This window comes from Chenopodium quinoa, unplaced genomic scaffold, assembly GCF_001683475.1.
Source record: "Chenopodium quinoa cultivar QQ74 unplaced genomic scaffold, ASM168347v1, whole genome shotgun sequence".
Lineage (NCBI taxonomy): Eukaryota > Viridiplantae > Streptophyta > Magnoliopsida > Caryophyllales > Amaranthaceae > Chenopodium > Chenopodium quinoa.
Window position 1 is genome coordinate 130,904 of NW_018742584.1, and position 15,026 is coordinate 145,929.

A 15,026-nucleotide genomic window follows, 5' to 3' on the forward strand; every position below is an offset into this window, starting at 1 on the left:
AAGAGTTAGTCAAAAGATGCGACAAGTGCCAAAGGTTTGGCCCACTGATTCGCCGCCCGACTACTGATCTGACGGCAATCCACAGCCCAGTCCCATTTTCCAAATGGGGCATGGATATCTTGGGTCCATATACGCCTGCACCAGGCGGAAAGCGCTACATTTTGGTCGCTGTGGATTATTTCACCAAATGGGTAGAAGCTGAGCCGATTAAGAACATCAAGACAAAGGATGTCATCTCCTTCATCTAGAAGAACATCATCACTCGGTTTGGGGTACCTATGTCTATGGTGTTTGATAATGGCCCTCAGTTTGAGACCCCCAGCTCAAGACTTGGTTGGGAGATCAGGGTATCTCACATTTTTTTTGCATCAGTCGGCCGACCCCAAGCAAACGACCAAGTTAAAGCCTTCAACAAACTCATCTCAGACGACATAAAAAAGAAAATTGAAAGAGCCGGTGGTTTATGGGCAGAGGAATTAATTCATGTCCAGTGGGCCATCCGGACTACTTCTAAAGGGGCAACCGGAGAAACCTCATTTCTTATGGTATACGGTGCTGAAACCGTCTTGCCCATTGAGCATTATGAGCCGACTCTCAGAGTTATGCTCTATGATGAAGAGGCAAATTGGGAGGCCATGCGGCTGGCTTTGGACTCCCTCCCGAAACGCAGGGGCAACGCTGCCCTGCGCCATGAGATATACCGTCTGAGAATGACCAGAGCTTATAACAAGAGAGTGCACAAGCGTCCCCTGAAAATGGACGACTTCGCGTTACGAAAAATAGAGGCAACCGGTAGGGCCAACGAGGCTGGGAAGCTAACCCCTAATTGGGAAGGCCCCTACCGGATTTATGAAGAGGTCAGGAACGACACCTACCGTCTGGAAACTCCGGACGGTCGCCACCTGCCTAGAACTAGGAATGTAGACAATCTAAAAAAGTACTACTTCTGAGAAAGTATAATTTTTGTAAACAGTAAGTCAATTAATGAAAATTCAGGCTTTGTTTGCAGAATTATTTTTGCCATTTTTATTATTCGTCCGCCGGGGTAATACCCAGACGGACCCAGTGTTTAACTTACTAAGTTTGATACTTAGTTTGGTTGAACATTATTTTTGCCATGTTTACCATTTTTATTGTTTGTCCGCCTGGGTAAAACCCAGACGGACTCTTTATTTATTTAAATTACGTTTGATAGTGTAATTTAACAATTGTTGGACCGCCTGGGTAATACTCAGACGGACTATTCGTTCAACAAGCTAAGTTCGATATTTAGTACAAATTCAATGTTGTAATTATGCTCGGCCAAATGATCCGATTAAAAACTAAGCACAAAAACTCTTAGTAGCTATATACAACCGGTCTCAAACAATACCAAAGGCCAATACGGCCGGATGCTTGCTTATTTTATAAAACCGCCTGTCCCAACATGGACAAGGGCGTCCGGCGACACCCCTCCGGGTGCAATCGTCGCAGAGAACAGACTATTTGTCGGTTCTACGTATCCATGCAGACTGCGAAAATTGAACGACCAAATTGGTCAACTCATTGTTGTCTGACCAGAATAATCTATGAAGAACAATTAAGTAACCAAGTACCGGATGCCCTAAGGCATCAGTCGGTCATTGGTTGAAATTCTTACTTGGGTTATTTATTCCAAAGTTGCACTCACTTCCCCTATTGGGGCAAAAGGTGGTGTAATGGCTACGCGTTAACCCCAGACGGAATTGACCGCCTGGGTAAGAAGCTCAAAGCACCCGCTATTATGACCGGCTGTGCACTTGGTTTGGGGCAATCACCATTGTGATCGATTGGCCTAAAAACACTCCATAATTCTCCTAGTATCAAGTTTTTTCAAGCCAATCAATCAGCTTGACATTAAACCAACCACACAGCCGCCCAGGGGCAAGAGCACCCGGATTGCAAGCCGCATGCTTTTTTTAAGTTAGGCAAAATATTAAAGAATTGCAAATAGAGGCAAAATTCAAAATAAAAAACTTAAAACACAAATATATATAAACACCGACTGAGTCGGAATACTTCATTAATATTTAAAATGGCACAAGGGCCAGAGTAAGTGTTAACCGGACACATCCGGTGAAGAAAGAAAGATAAAATGTTAACCCAACTCCATAGTTGGTAAAGATACAATAATACACGGCATACAAGCCGGTAAAGAAACAGAATGGCATACTGCCGCAGAAAGTGGGGAGGCCCGCCTAAGGCTGAGGTAGAGTCTTCTCCGACTGAGTCTGGATAGCTTGGCCCTCGTGATGATCATCCGCCGCCTCCTCATCATCAGAGACTTCATATCCCTGCTCAGCAGCCCAGTCTTTGAAACGAGGCGGTGGAGCATCACCCAGTTGCTGGGCATCATACACCGCAGTGGCGTAATCATACCTCAGCTTATAGACCTCAAAGTCTATCTCTGGGTAAAGGAGGCCCCAGGTGATCTTCAGTCGGGTCAAGTTTTCCCGTTCATTCTCCTTAGTTAGCCGGGTTTGCTCCTGGGCCAGCTCATCCGACTGCTTGTTGCGCAAATTCATAAGCTCGACCTTCAAGCGGTCATTGTCTATCCGGAGTTGGGCATTTTCCTTGTCAGCATCCTCCAATGCCTTGAGATCTGATTTGGCTTCTTGTCAAGGTCATCAGCCCGGCTGTTAGCTTCATCGTTTGCAGCCGTCAAACTCCGGATCAACTCCTCCTGTTTCAACTCTTCTGCTTTAATCTTTAAATTAAACATATAATCAGAATGTTCAGCAAAGTTGAGGTTTTCTAGGGCCCTCCGTTTGGCGTCATTTACCTCATCTTGCTTTCTCCTGAAGGGGCCCCGGAGACTGTCCACTTTCACCATAGCCTGAGACAATAACAGCCGGTCTATGATTTACTTAGTCAAATTAAAGAATAAAGACATCAAGGTAAAGGGATCATTTACCTCAGCCAGAGAACCCATTATCCGATCGAATTCCACGACCTGCAGATCAGGTATGGAGGCCTTCTCAGACCGGGTAAGGGTCCTCACCATCCGCTTTGCGAAGCTTGCAAGATCCGGCTGGTCAGAAGTCAGATCTACATCAAAAGTAGTGCTTTGTGAGATAGAAACAGCGTAGTCGGCATTCATCCGTTGTCGGTTGCTGACTGAACCTTTTGAAGAATCAACCTTGGTCTTGATTCTCATAAAATCAAGTGGCCAAGGTATTTCAGTTCGTTCCTTACCTTGAGCTTCCAGATGGGTCTCCAACTTGTTATCCTCCCCAGTGGTTGCCGCACCGCCTGCAACCTTAGGTGTCTCGCCACCTTTCGATGCCGTTGAGACATCCGGCGCTTTCTACTGTTCTGAACTTTCGCTGAGTTTTTTCAGAACAGCAGGGGATTTGCCCCCAGTCGTTGGACGACCGGATTGGGCAGATGTTTGTTTTTGGGGGGGATCCTTCCTGGCGGCTTTGGCAGCCAGAGCCTTCTCCAGATCATCTCCCTACCTTTTGAGCAACTTGGAGAATGATCGTGGAATCCTCTTGACGAACTCCTGAGAAAGAAGCAAAATGTAAGCATACCCAACTGGTATATATATATATATATATATATATATATATATAAAAAAAAAAAAAAAAAAAAATATATATATATATATATATATATAAACAAACATATAAAGTCAGGCGGTCTTACCCCGCCTTTCTTCGTATCCTTAGCCTCGACGGCTGCCTTTTTGGCAAGTGCCGCCTCCTTGCGCAGCAGCGCCGCAGACTTAGCAGGAGTTTTACCCTGGTCAACCATCCTCAAGGCTTCTTCTGCAAAAACAAGAATTTCATGTTAGAAAAAATTAAGGCAAGTTTGCAATAAAAATGAAATAACAATCATTCCGGATGAGAAGTATTCTACCCTTGGGAAACATTGTACTCAGGCCGCAGGCGGACAAGAAGCACTCGTCCTTGAAGAAGTCCGGATGGGGGATCAAGTTCTTGGGAACTATGATGTGAGTCCCATCCCCCATGGGCCCAGTTATTGTCTCAAAAAATCCCGGCTCTATTATTTACTCCCGGGCCTTAGTAGATAGCACCGGGAGAGGGCATTTCCGGCCTAGAAGAGTCGGCTCGGTGTTGTACCGGCGCAGTGTCCGGTTGTGTCTTAGGGTGGGGGAGGAAATCAAATAAAACTTGTCCTTCCACCCGGACCATTTGGACACTTTGTCCAAAGTCATTAAGCATTGGGGCAAGGTAGTCAGCGTATACCATGCCCTATGGCCGCCTGGAGCCTTGCTCAAATAGTGCATGTGAGCGAAGGCAGAGAAACTGGGGTTCAAATTCTGAAACTCGCAGGCGGCGATGTAACTCAATATATTTACCCACGAGTTAGGGGTGAGCTGCCAAACCCCCAGATCATACCCCTTGAGGATTTTCCTAATCCCGGGGTGGAGGGGGAACCGGAGGCCGGCTTCGATAACCGCCTCATAGAAGATGAAGTAATCATCTGCATGGTTAATGTCGTCACTCCAGGCCATCACAGCATCAGCCGGAGGGACAACAACCTCCCAACCCCTTCCAAAGGGATGTTTCTCTTTAAAGGCCCTGAACCCGCTATTAAGAAGGGCAATGTTACTCTGCAGCATCCGGGTCCTTTTGGGGTTGGGATTGTCAGCAACCTTGGGCGGCTGCTGATAGTCAGCCGCAAAATCACCCTGGTTGGAGCCGGAAGATTCCGCTCTTGATCCTTGGCCGGCCTCAGCATCGCCGGCTTCATTAGAGGAGGCGGCTCCCTCGCCGTCTACCTCTCTTATTCCAGAGCTCCCGGAGGTAGAGGGAGCCTCTTCGTCAGATCCGCTCTCCTCCCAATCCCTCTGTTCCCCTTCCGGGAAAACCTCATCGGCTGGCACTCTCATAGTGCGCCGGCTTTTAGACCGCCTGAATTTATATGTTTGTTCTGGCCATTGTGTCCTGCACAGACACAGAGAGGGAGGAATTCGGAGATGAGCATATTGGTTCCGACAGTCCAGAAGAGGCACCCCCTGTTCTAGACTCAGCCGTTCCGGGGGATCGGTTGAGTGTCCTAGGTAGTGCCAAGTGGGTGGATTGGGAACTCATTTATATTCTCTTAAAAAAGCCTGGTGTACAGGCGGAAAAAATGGTATACAAATTGAAAGGGAGAAAAGCTAAAATGGTACAGGCGGTTACCTCGCTTTTACTCTGGAAAAATCTGAAAACCGCTACAACCGGTGAACCGGGTGTTAAACTGCTAGCACTCGAAAGCTTGAACGTAAGGTGTTGATGCAGGCGGGAGCAGAGAATCTCTCTCTAGAATCTCTTTTTTTTCTCTCTCTAAAAAGTCAATGTGAACGTGAGGTGTGAAAAGGAGGGGGGTAACTTTCTATTTATAGAAAGTGAAAGTGAGGGGAAAATTTTTGATTTGAAATTCAAAATTTTACCCGTTACTGTTCACCTATGAAAGGTGGACACGTGTCACAGGCCCCACGTGATATACACGTGCGACCTGTGAGGGGCAAATATTTAGGGTATTTTTACCCTAGACACGTGGACCAATGAGAGGTCGCCGCGTGTCGAGCTTTGACACTTGGTGCCCTCAGATACGCCTCTGAAATGGCGGCCTTTAAGGGCCCAAATCCCAAGGAGCACCGTAAAACGGCGCAACCCACTAAAATCTAGGTCAAGTGACCTAGATAGGGGCACATTCTCCAACGACCCTATAAATAGGGAGATATTTCCCCATTTTGGGGACACATTGAATCATTTATTACACCTTTATTCTCTTACATCAGAGAAAGACCTGAGCTTGGAATCCGAGAAGATACCCACCTAAATTTCCGTTCTCTTTATTCCGTTTCAAGTTACTAACATGACCGTCGGAGGCGGAGCTCCAACCACCCGGAGTCTCCGTTATTTTGCAGGTGCAGATCAGCCGGATCATACTTCGTGACGTAACTCTCCCAAGGGACAAAAACACCCAAAACACCTATTATATACACTCCTAGCAAACCGAACATAAGAATCCCAAGCATCATCAATTGACAATGCTCTAAATTTCCCATTATGTATGCATTCAACTTCATTCCTAGTTTGTTCATTCAAACCAAAATAGCAAATTTCACAAGCCTCCCAAAGACTACAACGATTATAGACAAGAAATCCCTTAAGACTATTGAAATATTCACAAAAAGACTCATTATCAAATTGAAGAAACGAGAAATATGCCATTTTTACAAAGCAAACAAAAATCAAATAAAAGAAAATTATATACAAAGACCTAGAATCAAGCAATAAAAAAAACACTCAAACATAAACACTGTTCCCCGGCAACGGCGCCATTTTGACGAGGGGTCGGACTAGGTCGTTGGACTAATCCTCCCTAAGCCAAACAAAATTTATAAACACTTAACTAACCTAAATACAAGTATAGAGGTAAGTCAAGGGTCAAACCCAAAGGAACGGTAATGTTTAAGTGCTTTCAATTATGTACCTAAGCTAGGTCGAAGTCTAGGGATAAAAGGTGACACTAACAACTACTTCAACTAAGAAACCGAACAAAAAAAGTGCTAGAGATTAGTATGCACATATAATAGCAATGAACATAGAAAATTGGGATAGGAAGTTGACTAAGTCGAGTGATGTGAGGGAAAACCAATCATGCAACCAAAAGAGCATATCAAGCTATTTTCTTAGAGGTCTAACTAGCGTCAACTACGATAAACTCTAGCTAGGAACGTCACAAGACACCTCAGTTGTTAAATGCAAGCCACAAATCAATGGTCCGTATCAATGTGAACCTACAATGCAATCTAGTGTGAATAACTAGGGTGATCAAGCCTAAATAAAACACACACATACACATAATCAATCAACCAATTTAATCACATCATCAACTCCATCAATTATTCCCTGATTTACATCAATCCATCACATCATATAAGCTTCACCATAACCCTAGCAAGCAAACTACTCTAGCAACATCATTTAATCAACAAACAACTATAGAAAACAAGAATCAACACTCAAAGAAGAACAATTACTCTAATCAAAGATCAAAGATCAAAATCCAATCAAAACAAATCAAACAAACATGAATATTAAACAAAACAATAAATGAGATAGAATTTAGAAATGCTCATTGATAATAGAGAAGATCTCCAATACAATTGTCACCATTGAATCTTCAATCTCTCAATCACCATTGAAATTCCTCACTTTCTCTCTCTAAAATCTACTCCTAAAACTAACCCTAAAACTAGAGAGAGAAGCTCTCAACTAAGCAAAGAATATGATCAAAATCTAATATGAAAACTTATTCTAAACTTGCCCTAAAAATCGGGTGATAAAGATATTTATAGAGGCGCAAAAACACCAAAAAATCGAGCAACAAATACCCAGGGAGGTGCGCCCGTGCCAAGGGGTGGTGCGCCCGCACCCGAGCTTTCGCGCCCGCGCTTCACTAGGTTTCTTCAAAATTCTTGCGGCTTCGTGGGTTCGCTAAGGTCGCGCGACTATGCTGATGATGAACACTAGGAGTGGCAGTAGCTAAAGCTCTAGATTAGTGGGTACACCACTTCTTAATGGTAGCACGACATGAGAGCGCAAGAGCCAAGACTTGGAATTTCCACTTCCTTGCATCTTGAGCTTTCCATATGCCGTGAGCTTTCTTCAAAGGCTTTCTCCACCTTAGTATATCACCAATATCAAGACCCAAACCTCGTACAATACCTACAACCACGGAAATAGAGAAAATAAAGGAGAAAAGGCTAGAAAACCAACGAAATAAACAAAAGCTACATAATAAGAGAAGAAAGGTAAAACTAAGCAACAAAGCATAAAACTAAGCATTTATTGAGCAAGAAAGCTATGAAAAGAGGATGAAAACAACCTAAATACTCATCAAATGGGTGCCATTTATGACACCCATCATAGACCCCATAGATAACCCTTTTGGCATGACGATTATGTTTGTAACACCAGCATTACTAATCATTGGTGTAATCTAGTTTGTTATTTCGAGTAAAAATATCCATGACATGTGGACCAATGATACTATGACACGTGTCCCTAAGCTCATCGCTCAATGATCCAGTTAGAGTATGACACGTGTCACTCAATAAAAGAAGGGTGAAAACGGATTCAAGCCCATAACCCTAGAAACTGTAAAACGGTGGGAAGCCTATCTACTTAGGTCAAATAACCTAAATGGAACATGGCTCAATGAACCATAAGTACTAATCATTTACATCTGTTGGGATACAAAGAATCCTCCTAGTGCAATGACTCCCAAAAATATTCTCCCTTCTCTCTACTTTCTCTTTCTAAAATACCTTTTTTGATCACTAATTTGATCGTTAGAGGCGAATCACCGTCACACTGGAGGTTCGTTGTTTTACAGGTGACTATGTCATTCAAGTGTTGCATTGCAAATCTTTCTCCACTAATAACTACACACCCCTTGTCTTAGGTACGTATAAAAAACCATGGCACTTGGGAACTTGTTGATTTTCCAAAAGGAAAGAAAGCTATTGGTTTTAAATGGGTATAAAAAAAATTAAATTGAAGACAAATGGGTATAAAAATATACAAAGCTAAGCTTGTTGCAAAAGGATATAATAAGAAATAATTGATTGATTATGAAGAAACATTTTCTCCAGTTGTGAAAATGGGAATAGAGTAAACTGTAATACTCCCAAATCTCCTTCTACAAAAATACTAGTATAATACATATAATTATGCCGTAGAGATAGACTTAGGCATTTACCGCCACGTGATTATGCAAGGCTACTCAAACTTACTAAATAAAACCAATACTTTGCAGCGCAAAACTTTTATACTCTTTATTAATAATACTATAAATAGTAACCATTGTCATGAGTATTCATAATTACAATAAGAACCGACATTCCTAATCTAGTGAAGACATTCCAGGGACTCCATATGCTCACATATTGACTTCACCTGAAATTAGTCAATTACTGCTTACCATTAAGGTAAATAGGGCGAACCAAAACAAATAGGAAATAACCATTAGCAAAATATACTAAGTATGACAAGTGTAAGATAATTAAACTCAATTTATTTGCAAACATGCTTCCAAACCAATTTCGAATGATTAATCAATAGATTCCAAAACTCATGATTCAAAACCAATTCTCAATATATCAAATATAATTTCAATAAACTTAATATTTCAATAAGATTGATTATTGAGATCTATTATTTCAAAACACAATAAAATAATAATAATGATTTAAAAAATCTATTTAACTCAAACTCCTCTCTAAGTGTGCACACCCCCCAAACTAGTCTCCTACTACTTCAAAGCTATTCTTGGAGAAAGACTAGGTCATACAAAGTCCTTAGTTTTCAATGAATCCGCATAGTGGGATTAATAAAATAAACACGCTTGTAAGGCCTTTTTAAATAATCAATATACCTCTTTAACTCATAAATTCCAATAAAAGTGTCAAACTCCTTTTTAATTAAATTCAACATACTTTTTAAATAAAGTCTTCGAAACATGCTGAATAATTTAGTTCTTTCAACACATGATATAAAAATCAATACTCCAATTATTTACTAAAATCAATTAATTAAAATGCTTTATTTCATAAATAATAATTTAATTAAAATCAATCACCAATAAAATCACATAAAACAAGTTATTCGAATCAATTACTTACAAAGGTATCTAGCCACCTAAACGTACCTCGATCCTTGCTAGCAAAACCACTAAAAAAGAATCTCAAGAACCTTGATTGAACACACCCCACAAATAAATATAACCTTAATTAATATAAGGTTAACAAATTATCACAACAATTAAATTTAAAACCCCCAACTTTATGTACATGAACCTTTTAAATTATTTTTTCATAAACACCATTTATATATGATTTTATTTAATTAAAACTAGTCATAATAATTTTTATAAATCCCCCGTTATAAGTAATTCAATAATAGAATAGAAGAAGAAAAGGTAGAAAACCAAAGGAAAAGAGAAGGAGAGGTGGCGGCAGCAGTTGGCGGTGCCGGAGGTGGTTGGCGGCAGCTGTAGGTGGCATCTATGGGTGTTCGGTGGTGCTCGGTGGTGGTGGCACACCAAAAGGAGGAGAGTAAAAGAAAAAGAAGAGAAAATAAGAGAAGAGAATAAGAGAAAATTAAGAGAATTTGTGTGAGTGTTTGGTCATGAAATAAAGGGGTATTTATATGCTAGCATGGGCATGAATTATAGTAGGAAAATGTAGGAATAATTATGGCAAGAAGAGTTAAGGAAATACTTGGAGAAGTGAATAAATAAATATCGAAAGTTTTGATATTAAGGTGATTGTGCATAATAAAAATAGGGAATATGTGTTGTCATGAAAAATAATATGGTAAGGGAGATTACTTGGGGAATAATCAAGGAAATAAAAGGTAGGATAATAAGATGATCAAATATTTAGGAGATGGAAAAATAGGATTAAGGAAAATTAAAGATTTTAAGGAGATAATTAAAAATACAATTTTTGAATATAAATCCCCAAAAATCCAACCAACGGACTATATAGTTGTATTTAGGGAAAGTTTTTGCTAGATTTTAGGCTTTAAAAATAATTGGTGTAAATAATATTTATTGTATAAAATAATTAATTAAATAAATACCAATTATTCACCCATAAAATAACTAAGAAAAGCATATTTTCTATACATAGAAAATCTGAAATACCTAGTCACTATTTGGGAATTTTTGAACCTTTTAAATAATTAATAAAATATAGTTTTTTCTTTAATCAAAATATCCGAAATATATAAATAATCCGATTTTTAAAATAAAATAAATGGATAATAATTAAATCTTATCCAAATTCTAAAAATAATAATTAGATTTCAAAATATTTTTAGCGCCAAAACTCAAATTTTATTTTGGCTCCAAATTTCAAATAGCAAGTTAATTTACTAAAATACCCTTTTTAATGAAAGTATGTATAAAAATATGGGGTATTACATAAACATTGACATATCTTCCAGATTGATGTTAATAATGCCTTTATACATGGAGATTTATGTGAAAAAGTTTATATGAAGGTTCTAGATGGGATTGCAAATCAAGAACACAAATTTTGTAAGCTCAAGAAAGCCTTGTATAACTTGAAACAAGCATCTAGGAAATGGTTTGCCAAGCTTGTTCATGAACTGATCTTTCTAGGTTTCTTTCAGTCAAAGTATGATCACAACTTGTTCATCAAGAAAGATGGGTCTGATATTACACTTGCAATAGTTTATGTAGATGACATTATCATTACAAGAACTCGTCTTCTTGCAATTGATAAGTTCAACCAAAATCTTGATGATAAGTTCAGTATCAAACACATGCGATCAGAATTCTTACTTACTTTCTGGGAATTATAGTTGGATATGTTGCAGAAGGTACTGTTTTGAGTCAGCTAAAGTTTATAAGGGAGTTACTAGCTGAGTCTCCTTTTTATTTGATCTCACAAGAAAAGCTTCTACCCCTCTGCCTCAACATCTTAAACTCTCAACTACAGATGGTGATTCAATATAATTGCAAAGGTTTATTGGGAAGCTAAACTGTCTCACTAATACAAGATATGACTTAGCATTTACAGTTCAAAGTCTAAGTTAGTTTTTGCAAGTTACTAAAACTTCTCATATGGATGCTTTACAACATACTTTGTGGTACTTAGCTAGAACTCAAGGTCAGGGCATTCTTTTACAGGCTTCAGATTCTTTGGCACTCCAAGCCTTTTCTAATTCAGATTGGGGAGCCTGTTCAAATTCCAGAAGATCTATTACTGGGTATATTTTTCTCTTTGGCAAGTCACCTATATGCTAGAATTTGAAGAATCAAACCACAGTTTCTAAATGTTCCAGTGAATTAGAATATAGCGTTATGGCAGCAACCTCTTCTGTTATTGTTTGGGTTATCAATTATTAGAAGAAATGGATGTAACATATTTAAGTCATGTCACACTTCACCGTGACAATCAATCTACATTATACATAGCCAAGATTCATGTTTTTCATGATAGGACAAAACATATTGATATCTACAGCAACTTCACAAGGGGAAAAGTATTAGAAGGTCTGATTAAGTTGACATATTTGCCTGCAAAGTCCCAGCTTGCTGATGTCTTTACTAAAGTGTTGCCTGCTTATCAGTCCAAATAACTTTTGTCCAAGTTGGGGTTGTTTGATCCTACAGCTCAACCAACTCCACCATGTAGAGGGGGGGTGTTAAAGATTATTCAAGTGAATCTGCCAACTCAGCTAGTTTCTTACTTCAGCTAAACTTCTAGAAATAGAATGAAGAATTCTATTACTCATTCTGTTTAGCTTTTGTACATTTTAGCAAAAGTTGTTATAGCATCATAACATAATTATGTTATGATGAGTAGTTTCTAGAAGGTTTTGTATTTAGTATAAAAGCTGTTTATAACCATAGGATTAAGTATTCATTCATTTTTCCTTGCACAATCAATACAAATATATCTCTCGTTCTATTTAGCTTCTAGCTTTCTCTCTAAAATTAAAATTTCCTTTAAAATTTTTGCCGAAAATAAAAAAATCAATTGAATAATACTTGTAAACTTGAAGTACACACTTGCTTGCTTGGAGCTAATAATATAAATCAAACACTATCAAAATAGAATGAGACTAATTTTTCCAAAAGATAAACCTGATGGTTGAGACTTATGATTAATTCTACTTAAAATGGAGATAGGGTGGATGAGGTTTAAACCCGTGACCTGCTTGTCACTTTGAATTTTTTAACATGCTACAGTGTTGATCTTAAGTTTTGATGATGACTCAAGGAACCTAAGCAAACCCATAAGGGCTTTAATCTTTATCTATTAGCTTTGATGTATTTGACAGGTTCTTATTGGCAACGAAGTTCTAGAGTCGGAATGGAGCATGGAACAAGTCTAAAGATTGAGCTATGGACGAGCATAGAAGACAATCAGAAATCAAGTTCCTTGAGTGAGGAACTGAAGCTCCAGAGTCGAAGTTTCACTGAGTTCCAAGAAGTCTATTGTATCTTTACTGTTTATTTTAGGCTTCTTGTATATTTGCTAAGTACATTGTTAATTGATAGGATTTTAAGTGGATTTAATTTCAGTTTATAAAGATTTTATTTTCCTTTGTTTAAAAAGATTCTATTTTATTTTTGGAAAATTATCTTTTAAAGAAAAACTATCTTATTTATTTTAAAGATTTTCTGTTTTGATCTTATCTATCTTTTAAAGAAAAAACTATCTTATTTATTTTTAAAGATTTTCTGTATTGATTTCATCCTAATATTTTGGAAAATCTGACTTGGTAAAACTAGTTTTGTAAACGTCTTTTTACTGAGTCAAGGAGGTTGAGAAAATAAAGGAACCACTTCCTTATTGTGTGATTTAGCTTGCTGCCCAAGCCTCCACGAACTGCACTTCCTAAATTAATGGAAGTTGTGGTATAGTGGGAGTTGGAAGCAAACGTAAAAGTTTCAACCGCTTTCCTCTTGTATAAATAGGATTAGTTTTCTGTTTTGAAAAAAAAAGTGACTTGAGCATTACAATACTTAGCTTTTCTAAAAGGGTCAAAAATCCACTTAAGTCCTTGAGTGTCTTTGTACTTAGCATCTTAGTAGTGTTAATCTTGAGTTGTATTGGGGTAGAGTTTGGGTAAACTCTAGAGTGTTTGAGTTGCTTTGAGTGAAGCAAGGAGAAAGAGAGAGATTAGAGTGCTCAACTGATTGAGGGATCAGTTGAGGGGGAACTTAAGTTCGTTGAGGAACTTGAGTTTAGAGTCTTAATTTGTAATAGGTTGTTTGCCCTATTATTATTAAGAGTTGAGTTTAAAATCCCTTGTGGTCGTGGTTTTTCTTCTTGATTAGGGTCAAGAAGTTTTCCACGTAAAATCTCTCTTTCACTTTAAAGTTTTTGTTTAAGTTTATTTAAGAATTTCGCAAAAATTACCCTAGTTCCTCCACAATACAATTCACCCCCCTCTTGTATTGTTCATTCGAGTCAACAATTGGTATCAGAGAAGGTTCCTCGAGGAAATCAGGAAACCCTGACGAGTCAAGTTCCTGGAATCAAGATGAACAATCACGAGAAACTGGAAGAAGGTTACTCTACGCCGCATCCTCCTATGTTCAATGGGAAATTCTACACCTATTGGAAGAACAGGATGGAGATTTTTATCAAAGCCGACAACTACCAGGTTTGGAGAGTGATCGAAGTTGGTGATTTTGAAATTACCAAAACTACTAATGAAAATGAGGTAGTACCTAAACCCATGTCTGAATTTGATAAGGAAGATTTTGAGAAAATGGAAATTAATGCACTTGCTGTTAAATTACTTCATTGTGGTCTTGGACCCCATGAACACAATCGTGTTATGGGTTGTAAAAATGCTAAAGAAATTTGGGATTTACTTCAAGTTACCCATGAAGGAACTAACGAAGTAAAACGCTCTAAAATTGACTTGCTTATGTCAAAATATGAACGGTTTGAAATGCAACCAAAAGAATCAATTTAGGAAATGTTAACTAGATTTACTAACATTATTAATGAGCTTGTTTCTCTTGGAAAGCAAATCCCTATTGATGAGCAGGTCAGAAAAGTCTTAAGAAGCCTCCCTCAAGATGAGAGATGGAGATCCAAGGTAACAGCCTTACAAGAAACAAAGGACTTCACAAAATTCAATATTGAGCAACTTGCTGGTTCCCTCATGACTCATGAGTTGCACCTAGGAACAAGCAACAGTGAAGGAAATCGAGGAAAAGGCTTGGCTCTCAAAGCTGGAGATCAAGAAGAATCTGAAGTCGATGAAGAAGAGGCTGATATGCTGGTGAGAAGGTTCAAAAGAATGTTCAACCGAAACAACAAGTCAAGGAACTTCACCAAGAAACCTTCTACTTTAAAAGCTGACTCTGGTTGTCACAAATGTGGATCTCTAGAACACTTTATTCGTGAGTGTCCACTTTGGGATACAGAGAAAGGCAAAGGGAAGGCAAAGGAACAAAGTAAGAGCAACTACAACAAAACTCCTTTCAAC